Genomic DNA, 14,800 nt, shown 5'->3' on the forward strand with positions numbered 1-14,800 from the left:
CTAAACACATTTATTATTGTAACCTTCTTGCTAGAAATTAGAGCCTAATCACTAACAGCTATATGATTTTTTATTTTATTTTGATTAACACGCAGTGGGTTGGTACAATATGAGAAACTGTCATTCTTGATTTATATTTTGATTAAGGAGAGAACTTTCAAGAGCAAATTTTTCCTTTGGACAGCAAAATGTTAAAGCAAAAGAAGCCTTTGACATGATGGATTGCTTTAAGACACGGACAGTTTTCTCTTTTTAATTAAAAAAAAGAAATCTCTCTTTTCCCTTACCCCAAGGATATTTGCATATTAAAAATCTGCAGAAATTAGGTTTATATTTATTCTTTATGGCTATAAGGTGGATGAAAGGGCAGTTATTGTTCAACATTGACATCAGCCTTAAAACTGCAGACTGCAGACCTTTACAATAGAATTAGACTTTCGTGTTGCATAATGAGATTCATTATAATTGACATGCATAATTCCAATCATGTTCTGTGTTGATTCAGCCTTTTGTTGTCAAGACAGCCTGTTATTACATACTGAACTAACCTTACTCATATACAATGATTAAAACAAAACATCTTCAGAGGTTGTTGGTTTGGGGTTTTCTTTTTCTAGATGAATGCAAGGTACCCCTTCCCTCCACATGCCTACCTCCCCGGCAGCATTTTCTCAGCAAAGCCAGAAAATCCAATGTGTAGCACAGAAAAATCTTTTCTCAGCGTGAAAAACTATTCTCAAACGGTGATCCCCCGAGAATTTGATTAATGTTCTCTCTACATTATAGTGTAAGGAACAACACGATAATAAATATATCAATTAATAAAGGAAGATACAGGTCTGCAGTATTCCCAGAGTGGAGAAGCATGGCAATTAGTAAAGACTATCAAAGCTTTTAATGTTCATAAAATGTCAATCAAGGTCACTCAGGGGTACTAATTCACTAAAATAGGCAAAATCAGAAAGCTTGACCTTTTCAGCTGCTCTGCTTTTTTTTTCTCTTTTTCTTCTGAAAAAAAACAAGGAAAAGCTGGTTACACAGTAGCACAGATTTTTGCTGCTGATTTATTTCAAACAATATTGGTGGTTTTACACTAGCTTTTCTTTCACAGTTTCTCACCAGTAGAACTGATAGCAATTCATACTAGATTTACAGAGGCAACTGAGGTGCCTAAACAGGCGGGTCTCAGAATCACAGAAAGGTTGGGCTTGGAAGGCACCTCTGGAAATTATCTTTTCTAACCCAATGCTCAAGCAGGACCACCGAGACCCCATTGTTCAAGACTGTGTCCAGATAGCTTTCAGATATTTCTAAGGATGGGGACTCCACACCTCCCTGGGCAACCCGTGCTGGTACTTGGTCATCCTAACAGTGAAAAAGGGTTTCCAAATGTTCAGCAGGAAACTCCTGAGTTTTAGGTGATGCCCATTGCTCTAGTTCTGTTGCATCTTTCAGTAGCTACCAAGACACTCACAAAACATTCATTTACATTTGTAAACCAAGGGAGGGAGCATTCATCTGTCCAAAGACATCTGTAATGGAGATATCAGTGTCTTAGTCAGCACCCTTCACAGCTAATAGAGAAAAGTAGGTATTTCAAAGAACCCATTCATCTAATTTAAAAAATAAGATGCCGAAAATGGGCCAGACAAATCACATCTGCAAAGCATCCATTTATTCCACTGACTTCCAGGGAAGTCTAAATTGATTTCTTATAGGTGAAGACATCTGTGTGGGAGCACACTCTGGTGCTCTTTCAAGACCACATGTACACTTACAAGGTCATGGAGACATATGAATCACTAGGGCTGTTCAAATGTTGCCACAAGGAGCCTAATTTTCCCTACTATTTGGCAGGATACAGAAATTAGATGTTCCCTCATTCATCCCATTTCCCACAAATGCAGACTGCTCAGGTTGCAGCAGAACACACACCTTGGAATAACAGTCTGTCCCAGAGCATAAATGTCCACATAATTGTCACTGTGCCTGTCACTTGGGAGACACTAATGAAGGGAAATCAGACTGGAAGCAGAAGTGTCATATGCTAGTACTTGCTTTTCCCACAAAACAGTTGAAATAATTTCCTTTCACTGGGCAACAATTGAAAATTAGCTTGAAGGGAAATGCCAGTCACACAAAGTTCAATCTACAGCTCTAGCAGACAGACCAGAGAGATTTCAACAAGGTCCATATTAACTGTTACTATGAAATGAAAATGCAGCTGCCAGTAAAGCAGTCTGTTTGATTGCTAATTAAGCAAATTAATCACCACTACCTCCCCTTGCCATGAGTATGCTATCAAGAAATAGCACCCACATCTGAGGGAATGGCTGTAAGGAGGCAGATCAGGAGTAGGGCTTTCAGCTCAAAACCAAGGTGAGAATCATGCCTGGAGAGGAGGAAAATGTTAAAGCCAAGGCAGGCAGGAGGGGGCTGGTACCCACTAGAGACAAGACTTCATAAATCTCTAGCAAAAGGCAGAGGATTGTACTTGATAGTGTCCAGTTCAATTTAATGGAGACAGACAGCCCCTCGTGCAGCCCTGGAGCTGCTGAAGTTACTTCTCAATAGTGGCTAAAAGAGCAACCCCATAGCTATTTGTAAGGATTGTTTTGAAGGTCAAATTTAAATGGAAAGTCCTACCCCAGAAGAATGTCATTGTCCATCACATGTTGATTGTTTTGACTCAGTAATCTGAATGTGCACTTTAGCCAGTGAGTTTGGGGGAAAATTCAAGGCTGAGGCTCAAATAAATTAATCCTGAAGACAGGCTGATGGTCAAGATTATATTTTTTTTCATTCTGGCTGACTACCAACTTACTCTTTGCGTTTTTATTTTACTCCCATTTTTTAATAAAGGGGTCACTCGGGAGATGCTAGGTCTTTCTTCAGTGGCTTTGCTCTGGCTTCAGAATCTCAGCTTTCATGAGAGAAGCTGCTTGGTGAGCTCTGTTATTGGCAAGTCCCAGCACCCTCTGCATGGGATCCTCACTTTTGATTAAAAACTTTTATTGGCACTTTCTTCAGAGTTGGGACATTTCTAACTTCTTCCAGTTATGGATTTCAAAGCCTATGAAATGAAATTGCAGCTTTCCTTTAGTCAAGAAGCCAAATGAAATGGAACAGAACCAGCAGACAGGATTTATAGGAATCACATCCTTCTAGAGCCACAGTGAGTAAGCAGACAGTGTTTACAATGTCATTGACACTAGGCAATGGCATCCCCCGCTTGGGCTGGGATTTAGTACAAATTCAGGCAGACCTAGCATTGAAGAGCCCACTATAGTCAGTGAAAATCCAGAGCTTGATTTAGTTGCTCTTTGTAATTCATAAGGTATTTGAACCATCCTTGTGTTAAGATAAGGGCTCACTGGTCTTCTGAAGTGGCAGCTGAAGGCTAGGAGAAATGCATTAGGGCGTCTCATGTGGCACGGGATGTCTATATTTAGGCAGGTGACTACCACTTGAGAGTGTCACTGACTGTGGTCTGAGACAGTGACTGGTGGAAAAACACAACATATATTGCAAGATCCTAAAGGAAGGTGTTCACTGTTAAACTAAACTCAGATTTAGGGTATCTTTCTTCAAATTGTCTTATCTTTTTTTTAATGAGACTTTAGAAAAACATCTCTTCAAGATCTTAATCTCTGTGCCAAATCTGATAAAACCAAATACCAAAACCAATGGATACTAAAGGTAACACAATGTGAACAAGGGTAAATACCACTAAATACTCAGTGTTACAGTAACTCCTAACAAAGAGCACAGATATTGTTATTACCTGGTTTCCAATCCTTCCCCCAAACCCAAGATGTCCTACCCCTTTCTGGCTCTGTGAGACTGTTCAAAAAGTTGGGAAACCTGTGTGACTTGTGGCCATCTCTATCTGAAAAATGCCACAGACATAAATTACTTTCTCAAGAAAACAGCTACTGCAGTCACAAAGATGTTTGGAAACCTGGAAGAAAACAAAGAGCAGGATAAAAAAATAAAAATAACTTCAAAGTTAAAGTCCGCTCCAAAAAAGGAAAAAAAATATTTTCATGAGCTTGACAATACATTGTCAATAAAATGGTGTCATCCAATGATTGGATACCACAGAAAACCCAGGAATTTGTGTAGCCCTAGGACTGCTGGAGGTATGTTTTCAACAAGCAAACAAAGTGCTCCTTTTTCTAGTTTTGTCTGTGCAGCAAAGAAGGTAGTTCAGATAGGCACTTTGCTTCCCAAAGCAGCTCCACACACTTGCACATCAGACTACATAAAACTTTATGGCTGTCATTTAAGTTATATAAAAATGTTTCCCCTTAAGCTTTCTTGTACATACATGTGTGTATGAAATAATTGCACAACTTTTTATTGTCACTTGCTTTAAAAAAATTGAAAATTTTTGCCCCCAAAAATACAAATTAATCAGGCATGTGTAAGAAACATTAAAGGGGTTAAATTGCTGAGATAATTTAATCTTCAGTAAACTAGCCATACCTCAGAGACACTCAGATTTGTAACCTGAAGTGCTACATACAGAAAATTCAAACACCTATGAAGGTTTATAGAAAAATAGGTATGTAAAAAGACAGTTTTATTAAGAACAAAACCATCAGAAAAATTCATTATCATTATGTAAGGCTAGTAAGACTAGTAAGACTAGACAAATACTTGGGGGAAAGAAAGGAGGACAAAAGGAGGGAAAAGAGAAGAAATTATGCACATGTTTTAACTAGCTGCTATACTCTGACACCCTAGGGTGAATGTTACATCATACCTATTTATAAAACTATTTATTTGCCAATTAATACTGTCTAGGGTCTGTATTAGCAAACAGCTGCAAGTATTAATATCTATATTTCTATTAGATTAAAAAATCAAGGTTTTAGACACCTTTGTTCATCCATTATTTCTGAATTTCAACTCTAAATAAAACAATTTTAAACCTCCATGTTCAACTTGTCATCTCAAATCCATTCCTGTGTTTATATTTTTTTGCTTTAATACAGATCTTGTAGTTCAGTTTGCTTCCTTATTCTAATTAAATCTTCTCAAATGTTAGAAAAGAATTTCAACTAAAGTGAAAACCTGCTAGCAGATTAATAGTAAAAAAGTGTGAATAAATGCCTTGATTGATGAAAGTTATCTTCTGCTGACTATGATATATATCTGCATGCATCTGTGTTCTCTATTGACATTTTCTCCTTTGCTTCCAGTGCTGTCCTATAAATCAATGGCAGTTCTTCAGACAGAGTTTGACTTAGACTCATTAGCTGAATTATACATATAACCATGCATATACAATGAATCTTTTTGACTCATTCTCATTTCCAGTATACTGGTGAAATCTTATGCTATGGAGTCCCCTGTTATGGCTTTATAAATTCTGTGGGACCTACTGAAATAGGAAAAATGCCCTTATAAAGAGAACTATTGAAAAAAATACTGTGGGTCTGTGTATTTTTTTTTCCAATGTGGTTTTGAGTAAATATCAGACCTTTTCACAGGGACAGCTTACATCAATAAATGAGTCCTGCACTAAATGTTTGTTTGAGTACTCCTTTACACCAGCTTGGCAGTGCAGGGACATCTTCTAGGGGAAATAAATTCACTGTAAGACCTCTGTATTCTTAGAGGAGACAATTCAGAATCTGACTTAAACACCTCAGTTCTGCAAGGTTATGGATACCCTTGAAAGGTGCTAATGGAAACTGAGACTGTATAGTACCTTACAGGTTTTGTCTTCATTGAAACATATGCCATTTATTAAGATGTAGTTTAGGAACCCAGCAAATTTTCTCTGACTGACAAGTAGCTTTCTGTAAGAGGTAGCATGCATGACCTAGAAGTCTCTAAACCAAAAATGTCTGTTTATGAAGACATGAAACCATTTATAGACAAAAAGGTACTATACATTCCTCCCCTGTTGAGGACACAAAATGACTTGAAGGCCTTAGGACTGTCCTTTCCCTAATGACTCTCTAAAATATGAACAGCATTCATTGCTGCTTGATGATAGTAGTGGCCTTATAATAGTTTCCATGGAAAGAATTCTGAGATCATAAACAGTGACAAAGTGAGTTTATTAGTTACCAAACATACACATTCCAAAGGTACATGACATTTAATTCTATTTTTAGAAATCGTAGGAAAATAAAGACAAATTAACTTTTCCCAGCAGAAGCACGTTGCATTTCCAAATACAATCACAGAGCACTTCTAATTGACTATTATTAGAAATCAAGTCATTTCTATTACACACTCTAAGGTCTTCTCCAAAACAGGGTATTTAAAAGGCAGCATTCATGACGGACTCAGTGAACTGAGTCTCTGAGTCAGATGACCTAAATTCCTCTAAGCCCCTGTGCCTAATATTTTGTGTTACATGACTCTAGGCTGGTACTCATTCAGCACCTTACTTAGACTTTATGATTCCACTTCATATCATGGTGCAATGTCTTCATGTACAGAGGCTAGAAAGCATAGCATTGGGTCTGGGACTATCAGCTTTCATGTAAAGAGATATTTACCATTTATTGCAGGGTCTCTGATCTCTCTGATCCCTCTGGTCCCTATTGTGACCTTGTAGAGAAATCTGGTCTCAGAGAGCACCTGGAGCAAAAGAACTGCTTCAATTTTAGATGAAACTTTGGCAAAAGCAAAAACCATTTTTTTTCCATGCACCTGTCCTTATAGGCGGTGGGAACATATTGAATACAAGTGCAATTCTAGCCTTTCCCATCACTGTGGAGTTCTCCAGCTATTTCTCAAGAAATTTTCACATCTCCCAAGTTCCTGCCAGTAACATCTGATAAAGGCTGACAGCAACAACTGAGCTGATCCAGTGCTTTGCTTTAGAACACAAAGCAAATATTTTTGTACCTGAAGAAAGAGCCCTCTCTTTTTTCATGCCCTTTCTTTATGTCCACAGACAAATCTCTCTGATTTTGTTGGTTGTACACCTAGCAGTTTTGCCAGTTTAACTTTACTGGTTTGAAACATAGAGTGATAAAGCTGTGCTGTACTGACATGTTTATATAGTTATATACTCTTATAGAGAAGCAATTATACCAGCAAAAATTCTTTTACCAAAGATAGAGCACCCCCCATTTGGAGGGGACTGTTAAACCTACCTCTGCAGAAGAATCCTTTCACCTCTGTGAACAACTTCCTCTGGCAGTGGGAGAGGAAGGTAAGGGTTAGGAGAGTTATGTCATGCAAACCTTAACAGACATGGCTGCCATGGCATTGCTTCTGGATGGAAGGTAGTAATTTTCAGCCTGATAGATTATTGTAAGGCTAAATATAGATAAGGGAACATGTCAGGTAATGACCCACTCATAAACCATGTGAAAAGGGTCATATAAGCATCTAGAAAGCAGGAACTATCATAGAGGGGAATGTTTATTGGGTAAAAGCTGAAAATAACTATTACAGAGACAGAACTGCATTGGATATGCATGTATTTTAGTAACTGTATATAATCTGCAGCCTCTATATAAACACAAAAGCACTGAAAATCCACCAAAACCAGTACAAGTTCCAAACCACAAAGAATAAGTTTTAGAGGGAGGGCACATTCTCTATGAGTTCTAGAACTGTGCACAGAGGGGAAAACAAGCAAATTTTACATTATGATATTGTGGCAGAGAACCAAGAGCCACTAAGGTAGGTCAGAATAGTTGGAGACCTCTGCCGCATTTTCTTTGCTTCCAGCTATATGTGGAAAATGCAAACTTATCACATATCCTTCCTCTGGTGCCCAGGAATACCATAGATATTTCACCCCACACACTAATCTCACCTGTGCAGCTGAATCCAAGCACTGCTGCTTCAGGCTCATGTCCTACTTCAAATAATCTTTTGTGGCAGGAACTTCAAATCAAAGCTGCAGCACTCTGTTTATGAAGAGACAGGGATAAAGTGCTTCCTCCTAGTTTTTGCCAGGTAGAGTCTGGTTTCTGTAGATTAGAATTTTGGTGTAGTCATATTTGTATAAGAGACAATGAAGACAGATTTCATTGAATTTCAGAGGGTGTTCAGGTCACACAATGATAGCTATCCTAGAGCATCCTGTAATGCTTTACAGTAGGATGACACACTAGGAGTGCAGAATGCTTTATTGTCAATGTTAATAAACACATTTTATTTAATTTCCAAAACAGAAACTATAAATCAGCTGTTTGAATTAACTGCTGGATTTTTCCAAGAGTGGGATTATTTCTCATCTGTGGATGCCTCTTTTACTACAATGAAGTTCTTGATACATTCAAATGAGCTTCAAGTGCACAGGGGAAGAGGTCTAAAGGGAAAGAAAGTTGGGGGTTTAAAAGCTGTAGAAGTCCAATGTTTGGTTGGTAGCTTATTTTATGAATAGTTCAGTAAACCTCGATGCTCACTCTTCTCTGAAACCATCTATAATTAAAGGGTGATGGGCCAGATTGTGAATGCTTTATTCAAAGTGAGACTGCTTGTGGTACAAAGTACTCTCCAGGGTGAGCAAGTGCATCATAATTTGAGTTGCTGTTGTCAGAGTTTAGTAATAGACTGCTATATAAATAGGTCCTTGGAAAGTACCAAAGTGTTCAAGCCATTGTAATTGCATTAATACAGCTGACATTAATCAGTGGGGAATATTCCAGCTTCTTCCGGTAAATTCTGATTGTATCTATGCAAAGGTAACCCTTGTAAGTCTGTGTTCCACTGAGAAGTGTGCATGGCTTGCATTAATGTTTCTACTGAGAGGAAGTTGTGCAGAAACACAAAAACCCCTTATATTGTTCAGAATAAAATAGTCTTAATTTATTGACATCCTTCTGATGAAGATGGGAGATACCGACTTTTACAGCTCTTGTCACGGTCAGACTTCTTCATTGCATGTATGTTTACTAGGCATAACATTCTCAAAGTAGAGAGCTGCTTTACAAGATTTGCTTTATTTCTATTTCTGTTATTCTTTATTTCTATCTATGACATTTGATCTACACAGAACCTTAAAATTATCTCCATGTAATCTTGAGAATTTTACTCTACAAAGCTCTTTATCTCAAATTGTTTTATCTCTTCTAGCTTCATTTCCTCATTAAGCAAAAGAAGAATGTTGATAGTGTCTTTGCACATTGCAGATAATTGCAGTATTTCAAGTTTATTGCAATAAATAATAGAACTTCATAATAAACACTTAGCTTTCAAAAGCTAATGACTGCTAATCTTTTTTAAAATCCTGATAAATTATGATACATTGGATACATTTATGCTAATTCTCTGGCCTCTGGCTTTGAATTATCTGCACTGAAGCCTCATTTGATTGCACATCTCTCAGATCCATTGATCTCTCTAGCACATATTCTGGTACTCTTTTTTTTTTGTCCTTTAACACAAATAGGATGCCACAGCACAGTTGCCCCAGATCATCACAGTAGTTTTTAGTGGCTGATTTACAAGTACTTAAGCCCATCTGCTCCCATACCTGTAAGATCATGGATCATGTGGCAGCAGATGCAGACACTCACTAAACATGCAAAGATCCCCAAATCTACGTTTAGCTAGGTCTTTAGCTAAGCTAGTACAAGAATTATCTAAATATTGCAGTAAAATAACTCTATGCATTTGCTTGTCCCAGTTTCATCAGTATTCTTAAAAATAATTTACACAAATACTCTGCTCAGTCAGGAGTTTATGATCCCTCTTCCTTTCTGTGACTTCTTTCCTTAATTGTGTTGTGTATGTGCCTCCACTTTGCAATCTGTTTCCTTCTTCTTTGGCTAATGTAAAAAGTTTCCCTCTGATATGAACATATCCCTTCCATTTTTATGAATATTTTCTTCACTTCTCTACTCCCAATTTCCCTTGCTCTCAGTCTGTCAGGTGCTACGTTTTGTATTTCCCAGTGCTAGTATCTTGAATGTTTGTTCTTTTGGCTGAACTGTCCACATCACCAAGTAATAGAACTCCAGCCCCCAGACCCCAGGATAACTGAAATGAACAGGCTCACTTCTCTGATGGTTAGAGTTATCCAGACAGAACAGCCATACCTGCACTGTATGGCTTATCTCTTGATCCTCCTTTGCCCCTCTGGCCTGTAATACAATTGTTATCTTTTGATATTAAGAGAGAAGAGGTTCTGTTCAAACTCACTAAAATACTGCAAGGATAGTGTTGGAGACCACAGGAACAGTGTTTATGTAATGAAAAAACAAGATCATATGCTCTGTCTTTGGGACACATGAGAGAACATGAGAAAACACATGGCCCAATGGTGTCAGGAAATGATATAAAGCAAGGAAGGCAAACCTGTGGCAGTTTTGTCCACACATTTCCAGAAGCATTCTTGGACATCAGTGAAGCTGAAGACCATGTCCAGGTACTGTGTTCAGCTTTCTGGAGCCATTGGAAGAAAAACACAGATAGGAAAAAAACAACAAATAAACTTCATGAAAGATTAGTTGCACAATACTTGGATCCATTTCCATACATTTTTTAGCAACATAAATGTACTCAAACAACCTAAATCCTCACATCCTGCTTTCATACTTGTGTAACTTCATTGGCTTCAAATGAGGCACTCATTTAAATTCACAGAAATTCACATGAGATTAAGACATAGAGGTTTCTGTCATCAGAATTACTTTAATATTTATGTTTTATTTTAACAGTAGTAGTTGTCAAATTGTCACCGACCCTGTAGCCAGGTTTGAAGAATAAAAACAACAAACCACCATATCCCTTGTAGGTACTGTATTAGATGGAAGACTCACTTGCCCTTAATGATATTTTGGATGCTCAAGTATGATCAAAATCTGGATTTCACTTCTGTCAGTAGCAGTGACTACTTTTATTTCTTTTAAGAAATGTTTTCTGAGATCTCACCTCTGAGTTTTTAATATGATATGGCAGAGTACTGCCATGACTCACATGTCTACAAGTACATGTAGCACACTAAAAATTACCAAACTGCCTCCTGATAGTTATTCCAGGTCCCTGCTAACACTGCATTGTTCACAGGAATGTTTTTGATGAATATTAGTTGGCTTACACAAAAACAGTGCCAAGCGCTGTTCAAGCAACTCTCTATTCAGCATAGAGAATATCATTTTAATGTCTGTCAAAATTTGCTGATACCATTTGATTTTTGTGTAGATATAGTCATTGTGGACCAGAGAAGAGAGATTCAGTTGTATTACATTTACACATTTAAAAAAATAAACTGGAATTACAAGTGTAAAAAAGCTGTTTAAATCCGTAAAGGTTCTGTATTGTACACAGAATGGATGAACAATGCTATGTGTGGACTCTGAATACCATATTGTATAGACTGTTTCTTGGCTCCCCATAAGTTTCAGTAATAATTAATGCAAAGGAACTGCTTCCCAATAAAGATGAACCTAACCAGTTTATCTTCCATAATGAAAGAGAAACATCCATGTTTCTTGTATTTAGCTTTTCACAATTATTTATATTCTAATCCCACATTATAAAGCATTTCTACATTCCAGAATTTGTATTTTGGAAGCTGTATCTTCTAGGCCTGTTGTCTCCTTGAAGTTCATTCCACTTCAATTTGCCTTCCAAGAAAGAAAAATGTTTGTGTATAATGCAGGTAATAATGAAGTGCAGGCTATTCTAATTAAACAATTAAAGGCTTTGGAGCATTGTAAATTCAAGTTTTTCATACTGAAGACTTTTGATAAGTAGGTCTTTTAAATATTATAAGAAATCTATTAAGTAGATTTGGCAAATAGCATACCTGGCGTACACAGGATGCTGTACTCTGTCCCATTCAGCTACAGTTATATCAGACGCCTTTTCTATGGCATTTCCTGACTCCTGACTGCATGAAAGCTTATTCCTCCAATACACATAACAGCCTTCTCGAGATTCTGAGGTCTAATGTGTTGCATAACTGATCAGTATCTTCAGTGTGTTAAGTGCTCTGCTATGAATCACGGAATCACAGAATTATTTAGGTTGGAAAAGACCTCTAGGATCATTGAGTCCAACTTTTGATCCATGACTATGCTGACAACGAGACCATACACTAAGTGCCATGCCCACTCATTTCTTCAGCACCTCCAGGGATGGTGACCACACCACCTTCCCTGGGCAGCTCATTCCAGTGTTCAACAACCCTCTCCACAAACAAATTCTTCCTGATGTCCAGCCTGAACCTCCCCTGGCATAGCTTGATGCTAAGTCCCCTCCTCCTGTCATTAGCTGTCCAGCTTGACCCCCACCTCGCTACAATCCCCTTTCAGACAACGAGGGGACTATCCCTCAGTTGTAGAGAGGGATATGGTTTCCCCTGGGAGTCTTTTCCTCCATGTTAAATAATCCCAGCTCCCTCAGCTGCTCCTCATAGGAGTTACCCTCTAGACCATTCACCAGCTCTGTTGCCCTTCTCTGGACTCACTCCAGCACCTCAATGTCTTTTTGTTAGTGAGAGGCCCAAAACTGGAAATGGTACTCAAGGTGTGGCCTCACCAGTGCTGAGTACAGCGGGACAATCACTCCCAGGTCCCGCTGGCCACATGCTCAGCTGCTGTTGACAATCAGCCCTGGGTCCTTTTCCTCTGAGCCACTTTCCAGCCACTCTGCCCCCAGCTTGTAGCACTATCTGGGTTTTTGTGACTCAAGAGCAGGACCCGGCACTTTGCCTTTTAGAACCTCATATTGCTGGCCTCAAGTCATCCATCCAGCCTTCATGTATTCCACTGCAGAACCTTCCAGCCCTCCAGCAGACCCAGTTAACTTGCAGTCATCCAAGCATTTACTGAGGATACATTCAATCTCCTCATCCAGATCATCAATAGAGATTTTAAACTGGACTGAATACAAACATATATTCAGCATATAACATAGAGCCATGACATGCAACTACATCATTTGGTAAATGGAAATTGTACAACATGCAATACATTTTAGAGAGGAACAGTAGCATTTGAGCCAGTTCTTTTATAAAATAGTGCTCATTTGTTGAGGTTTAAGGGAATGTTAAAGCAGACCTTACCGAGAGCGTCTCTACCCAGCCCAGTTCAGTGCCTCAGAGCTCCAAACCCTCTGTCCCAGGGCTGGACACTGCGCTCTCACCAGCCAGGGAGCCATAAGGCTAGCTCTGGTTCATCTGCTTCCACAACCAGCGGTGATAAAGGAGGTGAGGAGGGTCTGTGCGTTGTGTCCATGGAAGATTTTATTCACATGGTGCAGCAGAGGCCAAAGACCTCCCAGAGGCAAAGATGCCTCGAGGGCGAAGGCCTCACATGCACAGACACATGTGGAGCATAGACACATGTGGAGCATAGACACACGTGGAGCATAGACATGTGCTGCATAGACACACATGGAGCATAGACAGCAAGATAACAGAGGGTGAGGGGTTTTATAGGGAAACAGAGAGGGGCAGGGACAGCACACAGGCCCAGTGACCTCTGGGCACAGGGGAGGTACAGGGGCGGAGTTAGAGAACAGGAACCAATAGGGGAAACCCGAGGGAGTGGCCAGGGCCAGGTGGGGTGGGGAAGGCAGGACAATAGGTGACAAGTACACTCATCAAGAAAGGAATGGGTGGGGAAGCTACAGCTTTTATCGCAACATTTTCCCTGGTAAATACATTAGGGAAGAAATGGGTAGAGAAACTACAGCTACTATCACAACACTCGTTGGATTGTGAAATGAAAAATACCTTGGCTTGCTTGCTTCCTTCCTTCCTTCCTTGCCTCTCTCCCTCCGTCCTAATTTACACTTGATTCCTGTAAAGATGAAACAGTCATAGAATCATACAATGGTTTGGGTTGGAAGGGACTTCAAAGATCATCTTGTTCCAACCCCCTGCCATGGATGGGGACATCTTTCACCAGCCCAAGCTGCTCAGAGCTCAGTCCAACCTGGCCTTGAACACTTCTAGGGATGGGGCAACCACAACTTCTCTGGGCAAATGTTCCAGTGCCTCACCACACTCATAGTCAAGATGTTTTCCTAATATCTAATCTAAACCTACTCTCTTTGAGTTTGAAGTCATTCCCCCTTCTCCTGACACAACATGCTTTGTAAATAGTCTCTCTCCATTTTTCTTGTAGGCTCCCTTCTGCTACAACCAATAGAAGAGGGTGGATGAATCATCAGTGTAGAACATCCAGCGTTTGATTTTCTTCCAGACACAGCTTCTAAGCTAGCCATGTAAGCCTGTGCAAACATAAAGTAAATTTGGAAAATTTTTATGTGGATTACATGTTAATTACCATCTCCACTAACAAAAGCTCTTTTTTTGTCTGTTTTGAAAGATGAGTTGATATTGGATTACTACTTAAAACATCCTACATCCAGTGAAGCAAATCTATTCCAAAAATAAAAATAGCTTGGAGAAAATCTTGCCCCATTTTCAGGCTTGCTAAAATTGCAATAAGCTTGGTTCATGCTTTGACTAGCTGGCAAACATAGGTTATGAATTAGTAGGAGGACATGTGTATGCACTTTCAATGATAATGAGAACAGCTGAGAAACTCTTTCATTGTGAATCTCTATGAATGAATGAATGAATGTAGAAATTCAAAGCCCAAGCAGTAGCTATCTCAGTTATTCTGGTCATTAAGGCATTAAAAATTTTAGCAAGCCAAATTCTGCTCTTATTATATCACTTTTATTCTGTTACCTTGTTACATTGTTTGAAACTACTCAGAGGTGCAGGAGAGAAAAGAAAAACAGTTTATTGGAGAAACCACAACAAAAAAAATAGGTATAGAAAAACATCTTTGTTTGTATAGTTGGATTGAGATGAAGACTGAATTAGCACAAAAATGAATTCCTTTTATAAGTA

General features: G+C 38.9%; 1 long non-coding RNA gene across 2 annotated transcripts in view; it reads right to left on the reverse strand.

The window, feature by feature from the left end:
- Positions 1-11,814, reverse strand: part of LOC146444326 (uncharacterized) — a 98,370-nt gene extending 86,556 nt beyond the window's left edge. The window contains exon 1 of one of the 2 annotated variants that reach the window (XR_014850103.1): positions 10,285-11,814. This is a non-coding gene — a long non-coding RNA (uncharacterized LOC146444326). Of the gene's footprint in view, positions 1-7,795; positions 9,059-10,284 lie in introns of those variants that run through there. The other variant, XR_014850102.1, reaches the window with a different exon arrangement.
- Positions 11,815-14,800: the final 2,986 nt, after the last annotated feature.

Source organism: Lichenostomus cassidix, chromosome 1 (assembly GCF_008360975.1).
Source record: "Lichenostomus cassidix isolate B80296 chromosome 1, HeHo_3.0, whole genome shotgun sequence".
Lineage (NCBI taxonomy): Eukaryota > Metazoa > Chordata > Aves > Passeriformes > Meliphagidae > Lichenostomus > Lichenostomus cassidix.